An 18690-nucleotide genomic window follows, 5' to 3' on the forward strand; every position below is an offset into this window, starting at 1 on the left:
AATTTACTTATATGGGATTATATTTTTTATTAAAAAATAATAAAAATTTAGATTAAAATTATTATTATTTTCATTTCCGTTAGAGGAAAAGGGTATATGTGAGCCATTTGTTTACAAGTAGGGGTATATATGAGCCACTTTTATAACGAGGGGTATATCAGCTCTAAATGAAAAAGTTGAGGGGTATATCAGACCCTTTTCCCTATTATTATTATTGTTATTGTTTGTTAAAATTGGATGATGAAGAAATTATCGTCGATTTCTAAGGCCTCCTATGTTCATAAGACAGATTTTTATTTTTAAGTTATTATTTGGTTTAATTATTTTTATTCATATTTATTTATTACTAACACTTTTACCAAGTGTCTTTACAGGTACACAGAGTTGCTTTTCATTGAAGCTACTCGAAGAACTCGAATTATATTTTTTTATTCATTATTAAGTAAATATTGACGTTAGGCAAACCTTAGGCTGTTTCTTATGTTATTATTTTATTTTATTACTTGTGCATATTGCATGTTTATATTACTCACATATTATTATTATCTTCTTTTATTACTTGTGTATATTGCATGTTTATATTACTAATATATTATTATTATCTTCTTCTCAATTTGAAAAGAAAAATAAGCTCAGTCGGGAACCACAATTGTGGATTTCGAAAGATGCTTAACCTCTTATCTTCGAAATAACTAGAACCCCCTACCTACATCAATTGGTTCCGTAGACTTTCTTTTGAGTTAATTTGTTAATTGGTTTTCTAGTTTTCCTTAAAATTACGTAGCAACTCCATTTAAATCATTTTTCCCTTTTCCCTTTAACCCTTTTACCCGTTTTAAATTTTTTAAACTATTTCTATTTTAATTGAGACACCGCGACGTTGCTCCTATTCAAGGAATGTCAACGAGGACCAATGGACTGCCCAAAAAGCTGTTAAAAAGATTTTGACTCACGAAAGGGGCACCCACAAGTAGTGAGTAGGGGTCGTGAGTTGAGGCCAAACCTCCCCCAAATCCCCAAGTTTCAGTACTGAACCACACCCTTGTAGTACGGCTTGTAGACCCACTCACGCCCCATGAATGGGTCTCGTGAGTGGGTGGCTTGAGTTGGCCAAGAGAATGGCTGCAAACCCAAACCACGGACTTGCAGGATGAGGCGTCAGCCCACCTACGGTCCTGGGTGGTGAGTCATTTCCTGCAAAAGTTGTTAAAGTCTCGTCCAATGCTTAGCCAAAGCCATTAACTCCAAGAGTTATTATATTAGTGTGGGATCATTTTAATTCATTTAATCATACATATATAAGTAGTAATAAACCATTGACCACCTCTTTAAATCACCAGACTCAAACTAGAAACCAACTCTCCGCTCCAAATATTCTCTCTCTAAGAACTCCATAGAAGAAGCAAAACCAAGGTCAAGTTAGGGTTCAAGGAGTAGCTTTCTTCTCTAATTTATTATGGAAATCAACCTAAGGTATGAATTCTTTTCATCTTTGGGTAGCTATCACCCAAAGATCCCTTTCAAACTATGTTTTTAAGACTTCAAATTCCCCCCAAAAATTTAAGGTTTCAATTTGTGTCATGGGTCTTCTTCCAGATGAATTTAAATTGTTTAATTATCATTTATTATGGTTGATTATGATGAATTGTGGTTGGAATAATGGAGTATTGTTGAATTATGATGAAAATCTCCCTTGGACACATGATTTCCCCGTCTTTCTAAATTGTGAACTGAGGTGTGACTTTATTGATTATGAAAGCTTCAAAATTGACTACATTTACAATTATTAAGTTTTTGAATGATGATATCTCTCTATCTAGGGTTGTAATTTTAGAAGTTACGGTTGTTCTTTATTCATAGTCTTGAAGGGAAACTTGTTAGGGTTTGTATGTGTTGATGAGGATTGAATATGAACTCCTGATCTACTTAAATAGTGATAATCCTATGACTATTGTATATTGATGATGTTGATGCAAGATCCTTCTCCCCTATACTCTTACACAATATTATGCATGAATTGTCTATGACTATGATAATGTGTTTGTGTTGATTGAAAGACTACTCTCATGAAACACTATGAACATGATGTTCACACCCAATTTTAACCCTCTCCGATATATATTAATTAACGAGCTTACTAACTTGAAACAATTGATTTTATAAAGTTTAAAGTGTTTTAAAATTATTTTTAAGTTTATCTTGTCCTTATATATATGTGTGTGTGTGTGTGTGTGTGTGTGTGTGTGTATATATATATATATATATAATTTTTTAGATAATATATCTGTTTCGCATAATTATGCTACGACTAGTGTATTCTATGATTAATCGAAAGTCGTCTCAAAAAGATTTTATTTTTGTTTAAATATTTTTACTAATTAATTTAGTCGTATAATAGCTTATTTCTTTTATTTATTTATCTTATAACTAAATCATTTATTTATTTTCGTTCATATTAAGAAGCTTATTTAATTAATTTTTATTAATTCATCTCACCTAAATTACCAAGTGTTTAAAAAACCATTAGAAGACCATTTTGGGCCTTTTTGCCGATTTTCCACGCAACCCTATTTTCCAACCATTTTTTTAGGCCAATTCCATGTTTTCCTAAATTGACCCAGCACCCTTTTTACTAATCTTCCATCCCACACTTTCTCCAAGCCACTCCTAGCCGCCCGACCCGGCCCAATCTCCCCTTCACAAGGAGGAATCCGGAGCAGCATAACCACTCCCAGAATTTTTCCTAATTCCACGCGCAGCGTGCAAATTCCCAGCGAACAAGAGATCCCCAGCAACGATACGCGTGAACGACACCCTCGCGTGCATGCGGAGAGTGGGTATTTTGTCTCTTCTTCATGTTTGTTTGACTCGTACGACTGTAGTAGTGTGAGGCAGGTCGTCCTTTTATCCTTTCGCATGCGGATGTGTGACACGTCGCACTGAAGGACGAATAAATTCATTCAATCTGTCCGTTCTCCTTTCCTTTTGGGAATGGATTCAGAACTTCAAGGAAAGTTGTTCATCCCATTTCGGTAAAAGTGTGTGGGATTTCAAAATTCGAATTGGGCCTCCTCTCATCCAAATTTTGATGTTTTCCCCCTCTTTTCAAAAACCCTAGCCCCTACTATATATATTCGTTATTGGTTTATTGTTGTTTGGAATTTTTTGGGGGTGAGAAATTAGAAAGGAATTTAGATTTGGAAGATTTTTTAGTCGAAGTTCTTCTTTTCCTTGGCAAGAGTCTAGACTGAGAGATAAAGTTCACAAAAAAAAAGAGGAAAAAATTTGGAGGTCGAAATTTTTTGGGAAAGAAAATAGGGAGAAATTTTTTTTGTTTCTTTTGAGCGAGATTCTTGTTTTGGCTGAGAGAATTGCCCTTGCGTGAAAAAATACTCACAACATCTTAAAAGAAAATACAGACAAGAACATTTATATAAAGTGTTCTAGTTCGGCTCGAGGCTTAGGATTTGGCTTTTGGATTCCCGTCCGTTTGTTTGTATTTCGAGTCTTGTAGTGAAGTCACTGCCTCCCCTGCTTGTGTTTGTTCCAGGTTGCTGCAATCTGAAAGGTAAATCCTTCTATTTTTATGATACTTATCTTTTGATTTTCTTTCGCCTTCGAGATGAGACTCTTATGTTGCAAAATTAGTGCTATTCGCGAATCTTGTTCTGAGTTTATTCTGCCCATCTTATTAGTATAATCATTCTTTAGTTTCTATTTCCCCACGAATCTTGATAGTGAATGGAGGTTAAATGATAATAGAGTAATTTTTTGGTATGTTATGGTTTGGCTTTGGAGTTTGCTGCTATGTTCTAATCCATTAAACTTGGAATAAGTCAATTCTTGTCTTGTTTTCTTTGATTTCCTTGATGCCCCCCCACCCCGGTTGTTCCCTTTATCTTATCTAAAACAGATTTTTCTCTTCTCGGCGTGCCTTGATTTGATATGTCCCACCAGTGTGTTTGGTCATTTTATAATAATCGATTGACTAAGTTCATTGGCTTTTTTTACAATAGAAATTGCAGCTTTAGTTGTGAATATATAAGTAGATGTTAATTGTTTGATTCTAAGGTTTACTAGTTGATTTTTTTAGCATGTTGTTGTTGGTTAAGATAGAAGTAACTTTATCCCTTATCTCTGTCTAAGTTTTAAAAATGCTTGTTCTATCTTCCGTTTTCTACCTATCTCAGCTACTGTACGGTGTCTTTGTTTAGAAAAGTACCCTTTGTATTTTTGTGTATATTCAGGTTTGCCTGCACTTGTGTCCAGCATGTTCAAAAGCGCCTTCTATCTCATTCCCACCACTTTTATGGTCTGTCTTGATTTTTTATTATTTTGGTAAAGTCGTGACTAAATCATATTAGTCTTTCAATTTTGGGACTGCCCATTTGTATGGCAAAAATTATAGTTTAAGTTTAATGTTACTATTAAGTTTAGCATATATTTTCCTCTATCTTGGACATAAGCTAAGTATGTCACATCCGAGAGTGTCAATCATCGATTCGCTAAAATTCACGCCTGACCATTATCGTTATGTCATATCATATGTTTCGTAATTTTCCAGCATAATAAAAATGTATAAAGGCGTCAAAATCCTTGAAATGTCTTATTATATTTGTGGTGGATTTCCTTGCGCTTTAGGACCATAGGTAAAGTGGCTACGGTAATTGGGATGCCTTATTATTCCCTCTTATTTTATTGTTTTGCAGGAAACATGTTTAATTGTGTCCCTTTCAGTAAAATTATAGCATAATAAGAAAATTTTTGCTATCGTGTGAGTTATAGTTTTTTAAGATGATGTTATTAAATACTAATCCTTATCATCATTCTAGTGGCATGTGAAATCCGTTCGAATTCATTATGAATTCTTGAGTTGATCGGGTCAAGTGGCAAGATAAGGAGTAGGTCCTCACAAATCGATGCACAAGTGTTGGAGTTGGAAAATGCGGAAACGGAAGAAAATTGAGAAAGTTGGGCCAAAGGACTATCTTTTACTTTGAATTTTTGTATTTTGTTTTTTGGGCCTAACCCCTTATATCTTTATCATTATTGTATTGCTAGAATTTAGGACAGGTACCGTTGAGATGGACCAAAGGCTCGAAACGAGATAGGCCAAAGGCTTTAAAAGAAATGGGTCCAAATACCGATCCAGGCGGACAGAAATTGGATTTGGACCCAACTCTCTCTCTCTCTTTCTATCCCTTTTACTTTATCGCTTATATGTTTGTTATTATTTATGTTTAACTTTAGGGTCGGAAACTTCAAATCTCTAGGAGACTTCATCTCGTTTTAACAATTTAATTAAATCAACCAAATATAAATAAATATAAAAAGTAAATTTGCGTGTCAAATCTCGCTTAGATCATAATTAATACTTCACTTTCAAAGAAACTAAATAATCTTGTATCTCAAAATTATGTTAGATCAATTAGCCAAACAAAGCTAGTTGTCAGAAAATAGCAAGTTAGCGAATATTTTAGGTGTCGTAAAAACTTTTCCAAAATATAAATATGATTCCCCGAACCCCTTTAAAGTTTTTTTAAGGATTTTATGTTTAAATCTTTTCGAAAACTAAGTTTTTCTTGATTTTTCTAAAAAATTAAGTGACGACTCTTAAAAGGCCCAAAAACTTATAAAAAATATTTTCCCCAAAAAAACTAATAAAACAAAAATGATGACTCTGCTGGGGAATTTGAGGATTCTAACCTTGAAATAATTTTATTTGGCTACGTGAAATTATTATTCATGGCATATTTTCGTCAATCGGCAAATAGTTACATTAGGATAAAGAGAGTTACGTGGCTTACCACGACTCTTCTCAGAAATACCTTAAGTCTTCATTTGGAAGTAACAAACGAATAGTTGGCTTGCAGTCATCCAACGTCGTTTGTTAGCTTCAAACGTTTGCAGTCCAACTCGAGTAACCGTCGCTTTGAAACATATTCTAGTCAGCCTAAGATAGAGCGAAACCAAAACCAAACCTAAGCATTAGCCTAACACGGCTTAATACCTAAGGCGTATGAAGTTCATTAGTTGAAACTTCCAAAGTCATGTCTAACGTCTCCGACCTCACGACATACCATTTTGCTTGATATTTGAATGATGTACATCTGAAAACCAAATTTGGGGTGGGTAAACTTAACCGGATTTTGTTTTGTAGGTATGAATCGCTTTCCAACATTCGACATGGTCGTAGAAGCACCACATCTACTCAAAATATGGTTTAACAATCTTGACGCTGATAATAGAAGAGCCCTCAACAAGTATGTGGGCTCCTTAACCGAGTTGATCAACGTGAAGGGTTGACCTGAGCTGATCGAAGTCCTCACAGGTTATTGGGACAACACAAAAATGGTGTTTCGATTTAGAATTGTGGAAATTACCTCGACAATCGAAGAACTTCGGGACTACATTGACACCGTGGGTACAGGGCTAGAAAGAAGAGTGAGAAAGCAAGAGGACATCATGATCCCAAAAAAGCCTTTTGTCGAAGATATCGTAGACTGGTTCGGGTTAGGAAAAGATTACACTTACTGGTGCCGAGTATATAACGTAGCGTTCAGAGATCTCTACGTCAGATTTGGACACGCGAGATTCTATGCAAATTCTAAACAAGAGTTCAAAATTACATATAGAGAATGGAACGAGATCTGACCCTTGGTATTTGTCATCGCATTATTGGGAACAATGGTCTTTCCACACGGCTCGAGCTTGAGTATCAAAACTCGAGTGATAATGCTTGCCCACACATTGTTCAAAGGGTTTAAGAATCAAGGACAAGTGAAATATTATCCCATCGCCTCAGGTCATATTGTTTGAAATGTATCGAGCCCTAAGAAGGTGTAAAGAGGGACATCATTACTTTCAAGGATGTAACTTGCTCCTTCAATGGTGGATTTTGAGTCATCTAGCAAAAGGACATGAGACTCAGGAATTGTATACCCTGGATAATAAGAACACTCTCATAGATTTGAATGACATGCTGTTTTGGTCAAATCTTGAGAATCAAAGGACTTAAGAAAGATGGGCTCATATTTTTTCCAAGCTAAGAGATGAAGATCTCCAATGGATGCTCGGTTGCTTCATCTCGAAGGAGGTCATCATGGGGGGGCGCAAATAACTCGTACTTCCACTGCCAGGTGTTCGGGGAATCCGTCCTTACGCACCTTTCCGAATCCTACGACAGTTTGAGAGGAAACAAACCACACCTTGAGAGGCGTACTATGGAGACTATGTGTATGACATTGGGGATGACATAGTTGATGACACTTTAGAACTGCTGAGGGAATGTAAAGGGGCACAACGAATGCAGAAAGACACCATTGCTCATAATCGATTCTACGCCGGGTAAGATGAAACTTACAAGGATTGACTGAAAAAGAACATACGAAGTATCTCCTCTCCAGTCCCGAACAGTTGTCGCAGCGTGGAAGACAAAGAGGCCAAAGTAGTGATCGAATAAAGAGAAGTAAAACGGGAAGCTTAGGAAATTTACACCAAGTTCGTGGAAAATCAAGATGCTCTTGAGAAGGCAACTCAAGAATTAGAAAGGATGAGACGCAGTTTCGATGATTTCGACTCATGGGCCAAAGAGAAGATAGAAGGGATGCAATACGAGGATTGGGAAGAAAAAGGATGCCTGAGCGAGGGTTACCTGTTAATACTATGATGCATGTTTCAGCAGTACAAGATTCAAGAGAGCAGCGGAGGAGCAAGGTCATCAGGGACAGGATAGCGGATTTCGCCCCTGTGCGGGTTTTTCTATATGTATTTCTGTCATTTTCAGCCTCTATGTGGGCTTGCCTTTATTGCATTTTCGTACATTTAAATGTCCCCTGCGTGGGTCTGTCCTTTTGTATTTTGTTCCTTTATTTCCCCTTGTGAACATTAATCATTCATTTTGTGAAATTTATTTGGGGGGGGGGGTTAATTAACTGGTTTAATTCCACACGTACATCGTTTAAATGCGCTAGGCCTACCCTTGGCACAAAGCGGTCCCCTGTATGTTTAGGACGCGATATATGTGTTTTTAATTGCTTATGTGATATGTTTCTTTGGATGAGAACATTTCAAACCCACTCCCTATCAGAAATTCCCAGAAATATACAAGTCAATACTACAAGGTCCGACCAAATTTCCCGAGTCTTGAGTTTCCCAAACAAAAGTAAAATCCTATCACCAAATCTTAAAATACTACTCTACCATCTCAGGAAAGGTGAGATCACAACTATGGACAAAGGAAAACGTATCCAGACTAAACCAACTGAAGAAGAGATGATCGACATATGGAAGCAGCGCAAAAAACGCCTATATGGCTTACTATTCCCTCTGGAGACCCCCGAGGTGGAGAACATTGAAGAAAGTTATGAGGAAGCGCTTGTCCGCAAACCTTCTCCCAAAGGACATTTGGCAGAAGGGGACCGGAAAATCACTCTCGAAGCATATCCACAAGAACGCCAAACGAGTGTGGAAGTCATCTCATGCGCCCTCATTTTTGAGCATTATCGGGCCATGTGTATGTTGAGGCCCATCGGAAGAGCATCTTCCCAAGTGGGATCAGGAGATCTCCACAAGACTTGTGAGTGTCATCCCAACCAGAAAGGGAACATGATAAAGGAGTGCATAGAGTTTAAGAAAGCGGTCCGTCGTTTGCTCGATATGGACAGTACTCCGAATAGTTGGGGTAACGACATCATCATTGCATGTGATGAACCGCGGCTCAACATACCAGTCAATGAGAGGACTATATTCTATCGTTGTTCATTCACGCCTTTCAAGAAAATGATATTGTAGGTCTATTCAGAATTGGTTCAAAACGAAGTCTTCACCCCTTTCTACAAGGACATGGGCGTGTTGTATTCCCTTTGGTTTGAAGTTCGAAAATGTTACCCCTATCATAATGCCACAGACCACATTGAAAAGTGTGTTTCCTTCTGCCACAATGTGGAATATCTTATCAACATAGGAAAGATTGAAGTTGAGTCTGTTCCTCGTGGCTAATTCTACAACGAGAAGAAGAACGACTGAGATGGGGCCACCGTTTATCTTAAAAACTTTGTTGTTATTTTTCAATTTCTTTGTATTTGTGAATGAATGAATGAAAAATAAGTATTTCCTTTACCCGAATTACGTAGGGCCTGAATTCTCCTTGTGAGATACGTAGGCCACCTTTTAAGGCCCAGCGACTATTCTTCAAAATTTTCATTCTCCTCCTTTCATGCTACAGGGAAATGTGAGGCTCAGATCAACGGATATCAAAGAGATGCAGCAAGAATACCTTGGCCCAACGTGATCTAACCTTTCTGAGATAGTGTCAAACTAAAACAAGCAAACTCCTGCTTGTTCAAAAGATAATTTCCCTTTACTCGTGGGTTAAGATGTCCTCAAACAAAGCAACTTTGTGTTTTTATCTGCTCTCTATGTGATATCCTGCATTTTGCATTCTGAACTTAAAATGACAAATATGCCTTTGAATTGTTTTCCTCCTCACGTACTTTGAAACTGATCTGTGTCGATTAAACTGGCTGATCATCCATACTTCACTAGATCCAAAGGTCCTGCAGATTCATTCCTCGACCGAATTCAGACAAGTGAAAAGCGGTAATGGGAGATAAGAACGACGAGGTCAGTCTACGAACATTGTAGTGGCTCAACCCACCACAGCGGATCAGAATGAACTGATTATGCAGTTATGCAACAGATTGCGGAAATGAGAGTGGAAATGCAAAGGAGAAAGGATCAACCTCAACCAGGCTTATTGTCAACGCTACTACAGATAGAGACCTCTTCTCTACTTCCCCTCTACAGACATGGATCTAGCTCAGAATCTGTCGCCTACTCCTGCTCAAAGTCCCTCGGTCATCGATTTGACTACCCAAAATCCTCAGTATGCCTCCGGCTCCTACCAGACTCAACCACCTCCTCAAAAAAAACATTCCCAAATACCACCTCATCCTCAAAATACCAACCATCAAACCGCTCCACCACCGTAAAACCAGAATCAAAACCAAAACCAAAGAACATTCCACCTCCAAACTCTTCACCATCACCAAAACCAAAATACTAATCCCGAAACCTATCCGCAAAACTACCAAACTACCCAGAATGACCAATTTTTTTCGTAGCTACACCCCTACCTAAAAGAACAGCTTTCCAGATACCCATCCCGACTGAGCACGATGTGCACCGTTCTGAGCTAGACCATTACGAGAAGCAGTAAAGAGAGTGGAGGGCAAAGGAAGAGGCGAAGGTGGATATAAAGGAAGAGATCAGGAAAGCAGTGAAGGAGTTCCAATACATTCCGACGTTGCTGGTCTGAACTATGAGGATTTGTGCATTCATACGAATCTAGACCTCCCGGAAGGGTTCAAGATTCCAAAATGCTACACTTTCGGAGAAATAGGGAATCCTATGGCCCATCTTAGAGCCTATTGTGACCAGCTTGTCTGGGTTGGTAGAGATGAATATTTGCTAATGCGGATCTCTAGCCGAAGTCTATGCGGGGAGGCTCTAGAATGGTTCACTTCCCATAAGACCAGACAGTAGCCCAGTTGGAATGCCCTCGCCAAGGATTTTACCGTTCGATTTGTTCATAATGTGGAAATCATTCTCGATCTCTATTCACTGGAAAAGATGAATCAAAAGTCCACTGAAAGCTACAGATAGTTTGCATACAGGTGGAGAAAAGAAGCAGCTAGGTTTCGGCCTCCGATGTCCGAAAAAGAAATAGTTGAAGTGTTTGTGCAAGTGCAAGAGCCCGAATACTACGACAAAATCATATTGCTCGTTGGAGAAAAATTTGCACAGATAGTCAAGGTTGGTGAGACTATCGAAGATGGGTTGAAAACCAGGAAGTTTGCCTGTGTTGCTGCATCACCCGGATCGTCGGGTTTGTTGAAGAAGAAAAGATAAGACGTTTCTACTGTCTCTTACGAGGGGAGGAAGAACCCTAGAAGATCGTCAATCTACCAAGGTCATCCTCGACCTCCCCAAAATTCTTACCAGGCTTGCTATACGCAAGCCAGTTATCCAAATACTTCTCCTCCTGTCTACCAAAATGCTACCTCCACATACCAAAATGCCCCTCTCCAAATTACCAAACTCCATCTCACGTTTACAAAAATTCTCCTCCACTTTACCCAATTCCATCCCCCATTTACCAAAATGCTGCTCCTAACTGCGCCAATGTGCGGTCAATCTACAGAGCACCCCCACCAGTATATCAAGTCTAAGCTCCAGTATACCAAAATGCCCCCACAAACTACCAAGATCCATCACTAAATTACCAAACAAATCCTTATCCAAGAAACAAAACTCCCCGTCCAAATACCCGAAATTATCAATAGATGCCTCCTCCCCAACAAGGCAGCTAAGATCCCGCTCAATACATATTAGAGAAGAAGGCCCCCAGAAATTTTACCGTGCTCGCTGAAAGCCGAACAAAGTTGTACGAGCGACTGGCCGCAGCTTGATACATTCACCCTGTGGGGCCCAATCCGATGGATACTAGTTCCAAATTTTACAGACCCAATTAGGTATGCGTATCACTCCAACGACGTTGGACATGATACTAAGGACTGTATCAACCTCAAACACAAGATTCAAGATCTGATCGACAAAGAAGTGGTTTCTTTTCAAACAGTCGTGCCCAATGTCAACACCAATCTTTTGTCGAATAATGGAGGCGTCAATATGATAGAGACGAATGATGACTGGTGTGTGACAAAAGTGATAACTTCGATTTCCCATGATGAGTTAGAAAGGGATATGGCTTCACTGAGAGTTAAAGAGAAAAAAGTTTGTGATCCTGACACCCGTAATGGTTGTTGCCTTGGTGCCATTCGAAGCTCCTGCTAGGCCAAAGTGCGTGATCAAAACCGCTGCCGCTCAGGGTATGACCCGATCTGGGAGGTGTAATACTCCCGAAGAGTTGGCTTTTGGAGGACAGAAGAAAGATCAAGGGAAAAGGCTGATAAGTGAAAGAGAAGCGGAGGAATTCTGGAGAAAGATGCAGCCAAAGTACTATTCGATTGTTAAGCATTTGGAGAAAACACCGGCCCAGATTTCTGTGTGGGCCCTACTGATGAGCTCCCAATTGCATAGACAAGCCTTGATGAAGGCTCTTGATGATACGTATGTGCCCCTGGGCACAAGCAGCGATAATGTGGCGGCTATGATCAACCAAGTCATCCGAGGACATCGGATTAGCTTCAGTGACTAAGAGTTTCCCTTTGAAGGGAGGTCGCACAACAAGGAGTTGTATATCACTGTCATATGCCGCGAAAGGGTCATAAATCATTTCCTGGTGGATGATGGGTCTGGTCTCAACATTTGTCCATTCTCGACTCCAAGGCAATTAAGGTTTGACTTGAGGAAGCTAGAATAAAACCAAGTCAATGTAAGATCCTTCGATGGAGTACATAGATATACATTGGGAGCAGTGAATTTGGTCATCCAAATGGGTCCACCAGAGTTCAGTGCACAGTTTCAAGTCTTGGACATTGACACCATCTATAACCTTCTTCTGGGAAAGTCTTTCATCCATATGGTTGGAGCTGTGCCTTCTACTCTTCATTAGATGATGAAGCTCGTGTGGAAGAATGAAAAACTGGTTATTCACGGCGAAGGGAGTCACTCTGGAAAGCAGACACCCTTGTTGATGAAGTCTCGTGAGGTACCGAATTCTACACGGTGGAGCTGGTAAATACCACCGGTGAGGATTTGTTCCCACAGCCTCCTATGCCTCATGTGTACAAGATGATCGCCACTGTGATGTTGCAGAATAGGTTCGAACCAGATTTCGGATTGTGAAGGAATTCCTAAGGAATTATGAGCCTATTCCAGTCCCCGTCAAAGGAGCGAAATATGGTTTGGGGTACGTCCCCACAGATGATGAGATAAAGATGAAGACGAACAGTAAGCATTCGCCAAGAAGATTCCACATTTTTATCAATCATTTCCAGTCTGGGAATATGTCGATCGTGATAACCTCGGGGAAGGAATCTGCGACCTTTTCAAAGAGATCGATGTTGTCATAGAGGACGAGGTCGAGCTAGCTGGTATTCGCGATGCTGAGCCTGGAGAACAACTGCACAATTGGACTTCTACGCCAATCCTGATTACCCGATCATCTTAGTAGAAGGACATTGTTTATGCATATTTTTAAATTGGTGATGGTCCGGAAGAGGCCTGAGCCCACCATTTTGCTTTTCTTTAAATTGTTTAAATTTTAAAATTTCCCCGTGATGTTTTAACAGGCAACATGGCACTTTGTTATGGCTAATGTTTGCATTGTTTCCCATTTTGAATGAAACCTCTTTTATTGAAAACTTACATATTTAATTATTTGCTATAATTTATTTTCCTAACTTGTCTGTTTATGATTTCAGTGATATTAATTTTAAACCTGCCAATGTCATGTCATGCCACGAGCTGAACGAACAAAATGAGGCAGGTGATGACAATGGTGAAGAATATGAAGAGGAAAATGAGGTACCGGAAAATGTTGCTGAGGAATTTCTGCAGTTTGAAAATCAACATAAGCAAAATTTGGAAGAAACTGAAACTGTGAATCTGGGAAACCAAAAGTGTGTCCAAGAGGTCAAAATCAGCGTCCACTTGAATGAAGCTCAAAGAAAGGATATGATTCATTTGCTTACTGAATATATTGATGTGTTCGTTTGGGAAGTCAACGACATGCTAGGGCTGAGTACCAATGTGGTGTCTCACAAGTTACCAATTAATCCGGGGTTTAGTCCAATGAAGCAGAAGGCTCGAAAGTTCAAGCCTGAGTTAAGTTTGATGATTAAAGAAGAGATCACCAAACAGATTGAGTCTCGATTAGTGGAACTAATACAATACCCGACTTGGTTGGCCAATATTGTTCTGGTTGCGAAGAAGGATGAGAAAATTAGAATTTGTGTCGATTACAGAGATCTCAACAAAGCCAACCCAAAGGATAATTTTCCGTTCCCAAACATTCATATTTTGATCGATAACTGTGGTAAACACGAAATGCAGTCATTCGTGGATTGTTATGCAGGTTATTACCAGATTTTGATGGATGGAAGATGCAGAAAATACAACATTCATTACGCCTTAGGGCGTTTATCATTATAGGGTGATGCCATTGGTCTCAAAAATGCGGGCCTACTTATATGAGGGCTATGACGACCATTTTCATGACATGGTTCATAAGGAGATCGAGGTGTATATGGATGACGTCATAATCAAGTCCCGCAAGAATTCTTATCACTTGACGCATTTAAAGAAGTTCTTCGACCGTCTGCGATGTTACAACTTGAAGTTAAATCCCGCTAAACGTACTTTTGGGGTGTCAGCCGGCAAGTTGTTGGGCTCGACCCTTCCAAGATTAAGGCAATTCAAGAGTTACCTCTTCCGAAGACTAAGAAAGAGGTTATGAGTTTCTTAGGGAGGTTGAACTACATCAATCGATTCATAGCTCAATCAACTGTGGTGTGTGAGCTTATCTTTAAATTGTTGAAGAAAGACGCTTTGACAAAGTGGACTGAAGAGTGTCGGACCGCTTTTAATGCTATCAAGAACTATTTGTCCAATCCACTGGTATTGGTCACGAGAAGGGAGTCCATTGTTGCTGTATTTATCCGTCTCAGATAACGCATTTGGATGCGTGCTTGGGCAGCATGACGAAACTGGAAAGAAGGAGCGAGCCATTTATTATATAAGCAAGAAGTTCACGCCATATGAATCTCTTTATACTCTTTTGGAAAGAACGTGTTGTGATTTGACTTGGATCGCTCAGAAGTTGAGACATTATTTGTCTTCTAATACTACATAACTCATCTCCAGAATGGATCCGCTGAAATATATTTTCCAGAAGGCGATGCCGACTGGAAAGTTGGCCAAATGGCACATGCTTTTGAGTGAATTTGATATTGTGTATGTGACCCAGAAAGCGATAAAAGAACAGGCGTTGGCTGATCATCTTGCAGAAAATCCTGTCGATGAAGAGTATGAACCGCTCAAGACTTATTTTCCTGATGAAGAAGTATCATTTGTAGGTAAAGATATTTCTGAAGCATATCCTGGCTGGAGTTTATTTTTTGATGGAGCGGCAAATCACTAAGGAAAGGGTATCGGAGCGGTCTTAGTGTCAGAATGCGGTCAGCACTATCCTATGGCAGCTAAGCTCCGATTTAATTACACGAACAACATGGCTGAATATGAAGCTTGTATCCTCGGTTTGAATATGGACATTGACATAAATGTTCACGAGTTGGTTGTTATTGTAGATTCAGATTTATTAATTCATCAAGTTCAAGGAGAATGGGCCGTGAAGAACCTGAAGATCACACCGTATGTGCAATATATACAGAAGTTATGCAAGAGATTCCGAAAGATTGAGTTCAGACACACTCCGAGAACACAAAATGAGTTATCTGATGCTCTTGCCACCATCGCCTCAATGATCAAGCATCCAGATGTTGATTATATTGATCCTCTGGATATAGAGCTGAAAGAACATCCAGTCCATTGTTCACATGTCGAAGCAGAGCCAGATGGTTTGCCATGGTATTTTGATATAAATAAGTACTTAGAGACCGGGGGTTATCCTGAAGATGTCACATCAAAAAGTTTATCCGCCGTATGGCCCTCAACTTCTTTCTGAGTGGAGAAGTCCTTTAGGAGGACTCCAGATTTAGGTCATCTCAGATGTGTCGATGCTGCAGAAGTTGTGAAGCTTATTGAACAAATACACACCGGAGTTTGTGATACGCACATGAATGGGCTCACTTTGGCAAGGTAGATCCTTCGAGCCGGTTATTTTTGGATGACTATGGAGCATGATTGTTCGCAACAATCTGATATGCAGGTTTGGAGTACTAGAATTCATCATTACTGATAATGGCGCAAATCTCAACAATCACTTGATGAAAGATATATGCGAGCAATTTAAGATTACTCACAGAAACACAACTGTTTATCGTCCTCAAATGAAGGGAGTTGTAGAGGCTGCAAGTAAGAATATCAAGAAGATCTTGAGGAAAATGATTGACAATCACCGAGGTTGGCATGAAATGTAGCCATACACTTTGTTGGGTTATCGAATGACCGTCAGAACGTCGACTGGAGCTACTACATACTTGCTAGTATATAGAACAAAAGCGGTCATACCTGCTGAAGTTGAAATACCGTCTTTGAAAATCATCCAAGAAGCTGAATTAAGTAATGCTGAATGGGTTAGCAAGCGGATCGATCAATTGACATTGATTGATGAGAAGAGAATGGTTGTTGTTTGCCATGGTCAACTGTATCGACAGAGAACGATTCGTGCCTTCCACAAGAGAGTCAGAGCCAGAATTTTTGAAATTGGTCAACTGGTCCTTAAGCGCATTTTTCCTCACCAAGACGAGTATAAAGGAAAATTTGCACTGAATTGGCAAGGATCTTACATGGTTCTCAAGGTATTATCTGTGGGTGCTTTGGTCTTGTCGGAGATGGATGGCACCGAATGGCCGAAACTGATCAACTCAGACGTTGTCAAGAGATATTACGTGTGAAGCTTTAGTTTGCATTTCTATCATCTACTTGTAGTTGTTCAATTTACTTGTATTTGTTTTGTTCAAATTTTATCCCTTTGTGATGAACTACGTCTAACCTAAATTCTCAAGAATAAGATACGTAGGCGACCTATGTCGGCTCGGTCACCCCATTTGCCTCTTCTAATATTTCTTTGTATTTGAACTACGTTCGATCTGAGTTCTCAAGAGTGAGATACGTAGGCGGTCTATGTCGGCCTCGGTCGGTTTTCTTTGTAAATTCCTTATTGTTGTTAACCTTTTGATGGGAACTACGTTTGACCTGATTCCTGCCTCAACGGGATACGTAGGCGCCATAAGGGTTCGGTCATATTTCTTATAAGATTTCTATTTTGCCTTAAAATAAAAACTGGGACAGAATTTTGAGAGGGACTAAAAAATTCTCGAGAAGAAGATTTCTCCTCAACAAGTCAAGACTGAAGTTACTTTGTAGTTTGCAACTGGGACAAAGTTTTTGAGAGTATCTCAAAAATTCCGTGATTTGTTCACCTACAATTAAAGATAAGTCAAGAGAGTTAACTGGGACAGAAATTTTGAGGATGACGTCAAAATTTCAACATGGATTTATCGACTTTCTAGAATGACTCAGATTCAAAGAAGTTCGCTAAGCCTGACGTGACATGACACTTGGCAGTAACCTTTTTTCAAAATACTACTTTTCGAAAATTTATATTCAAATTTTCTCTTTATGTTTCATTTTTTTGGCATAAAATATTTTGTCTTATCTATCAAGAGTCGGGAGATTAGAAAATCAACCGAATATAGAAGGGAAGAAGCAGAAAACTGAAGAAATAGACACAGATCACTTCATTTTTAAAATTAACGATTTTTCTGTGGACGCAGTTTTATATGTTTTTTTAAATCAGAAAATTCCTCCGATCGACGAATATGGAGAAATCAAGGGGGGCAAAAAGCCCGAAAAGGATAGTCTACGATTTTATCCGATTTCCAACAACATGAAGTTTATAAGGAATGTCTAGCTAGATTCAAAGATAAATAGAATGAAACCCCGAAAAGGATAGTCTACGATTTTTCGTCAAGGACGTCATATGCATCACATTATCAGATACGATAGTGTCGGTACTAGAAGGGTCATTTTATTGGTCTTGTCATTTGATATGATACACTACCTGGAGGGTCAGTTTGTTTCGATTGACATTGAGATGATATACTATCGGAGGGGTAATTTTAGTTTTATTATCAATTGAGACGATATGATTATCCAGAAGGCACCAAAAAGATAACAATGTCGCTCAAATAAAGCACTATCTTCATTTGGTACCAAGGATGGCATCAAGAGAAAATAATCACACATAGCGGGAAGGTATTCATGCCTCGCAGAAAATCAGACATCGCGAGAAGATATTCATGCCCCGCAGAGAATCATGCTTCACGAGTTAATATTCATGCATCGCGAGTTAATATTCACACATCGCGGGAAGCTATTCATGCCCCTGAGAAAATTCGGCATCGCGGGAAGATATTCATGCCCCGTAGAAAATCATGCATCGTGAGTTAATATTCATGCATCGCGAGTTAATATTAACGCATCGCGGGAAGATATTCATGCTCCGCAAGAAATCACGCATCACGGGAAGATATTCATGCACCGCATAAAATCATGCATCGCGGAAAGTCATGCATCGCGAGAAAATATTCATGCATCACGAGAAAATATTCCTACATCGCGAGAAGAAATTCATGCATTGCGGAAAACAAATCATGCATTGCGGAGAAGAAGTCATACATTGCAAGAGAAAATTCATGCATCGCGGAAAAGTCATGCATTGCGAGAGAGAAATCATGCACTGCTAGAGGAGGAAATCGTGCATCTAAAAAGAGAAATATTTACCCCTCAACATCAACTGTATCTTTTATTTGGCAAGAGTGAGTGCCAAGAGAATCATCGAAAATGACAAAGAGAAATATTAACACTGCATCAACTTCTATTCATTTTTTACATAAAATGAAGAATACATTGAAGATTATATTGCAAACATAAGACATAAGCTTTATTTGCTTTATGTCAAACCCAATCGAGTTGACGTCAAATGTCGAGGAGAGCAATTAAGTGTCAACACGATAAAACACACTATCTCTCATTTAAATT

At 39.1% G+C, this 18690-nt stretch overlaps 1 long non-coding RNA gene across 1 annotated transcript; it reads left to right on the forward strand.

The window, feature by feature from the left end:
* The first annotated feature begins 104 nt into the window (after positions 1-104).
* On the forward strand, positions 105-6978 carry LOC107031643. Its single transcript, XR_001458265.2, has 2 exons — positions 105-3568; positions 4833-6978. It is a non-coding gene; the product is annotated as an uncharacterized LOC107031643 (long non-coding RNA).
* The last annotated feature ends 11712 nt before the right edge of the window (positions 6979-18690 follow it).

The sequence above is a fragment of the Solanum pennellii genome, chromosome 9 (assembly GCF_001406875.1).
Source record: "Solanum pennellii chromosome 9, SPENNV200".
Taxonomy (NCBI): domain Eukaryota; kingdom Viridiplantae; phylum Streptophyta; class Magnoliopsida; order Solanales; family Solanaceae; genus Solanum; species Solanum pennellii.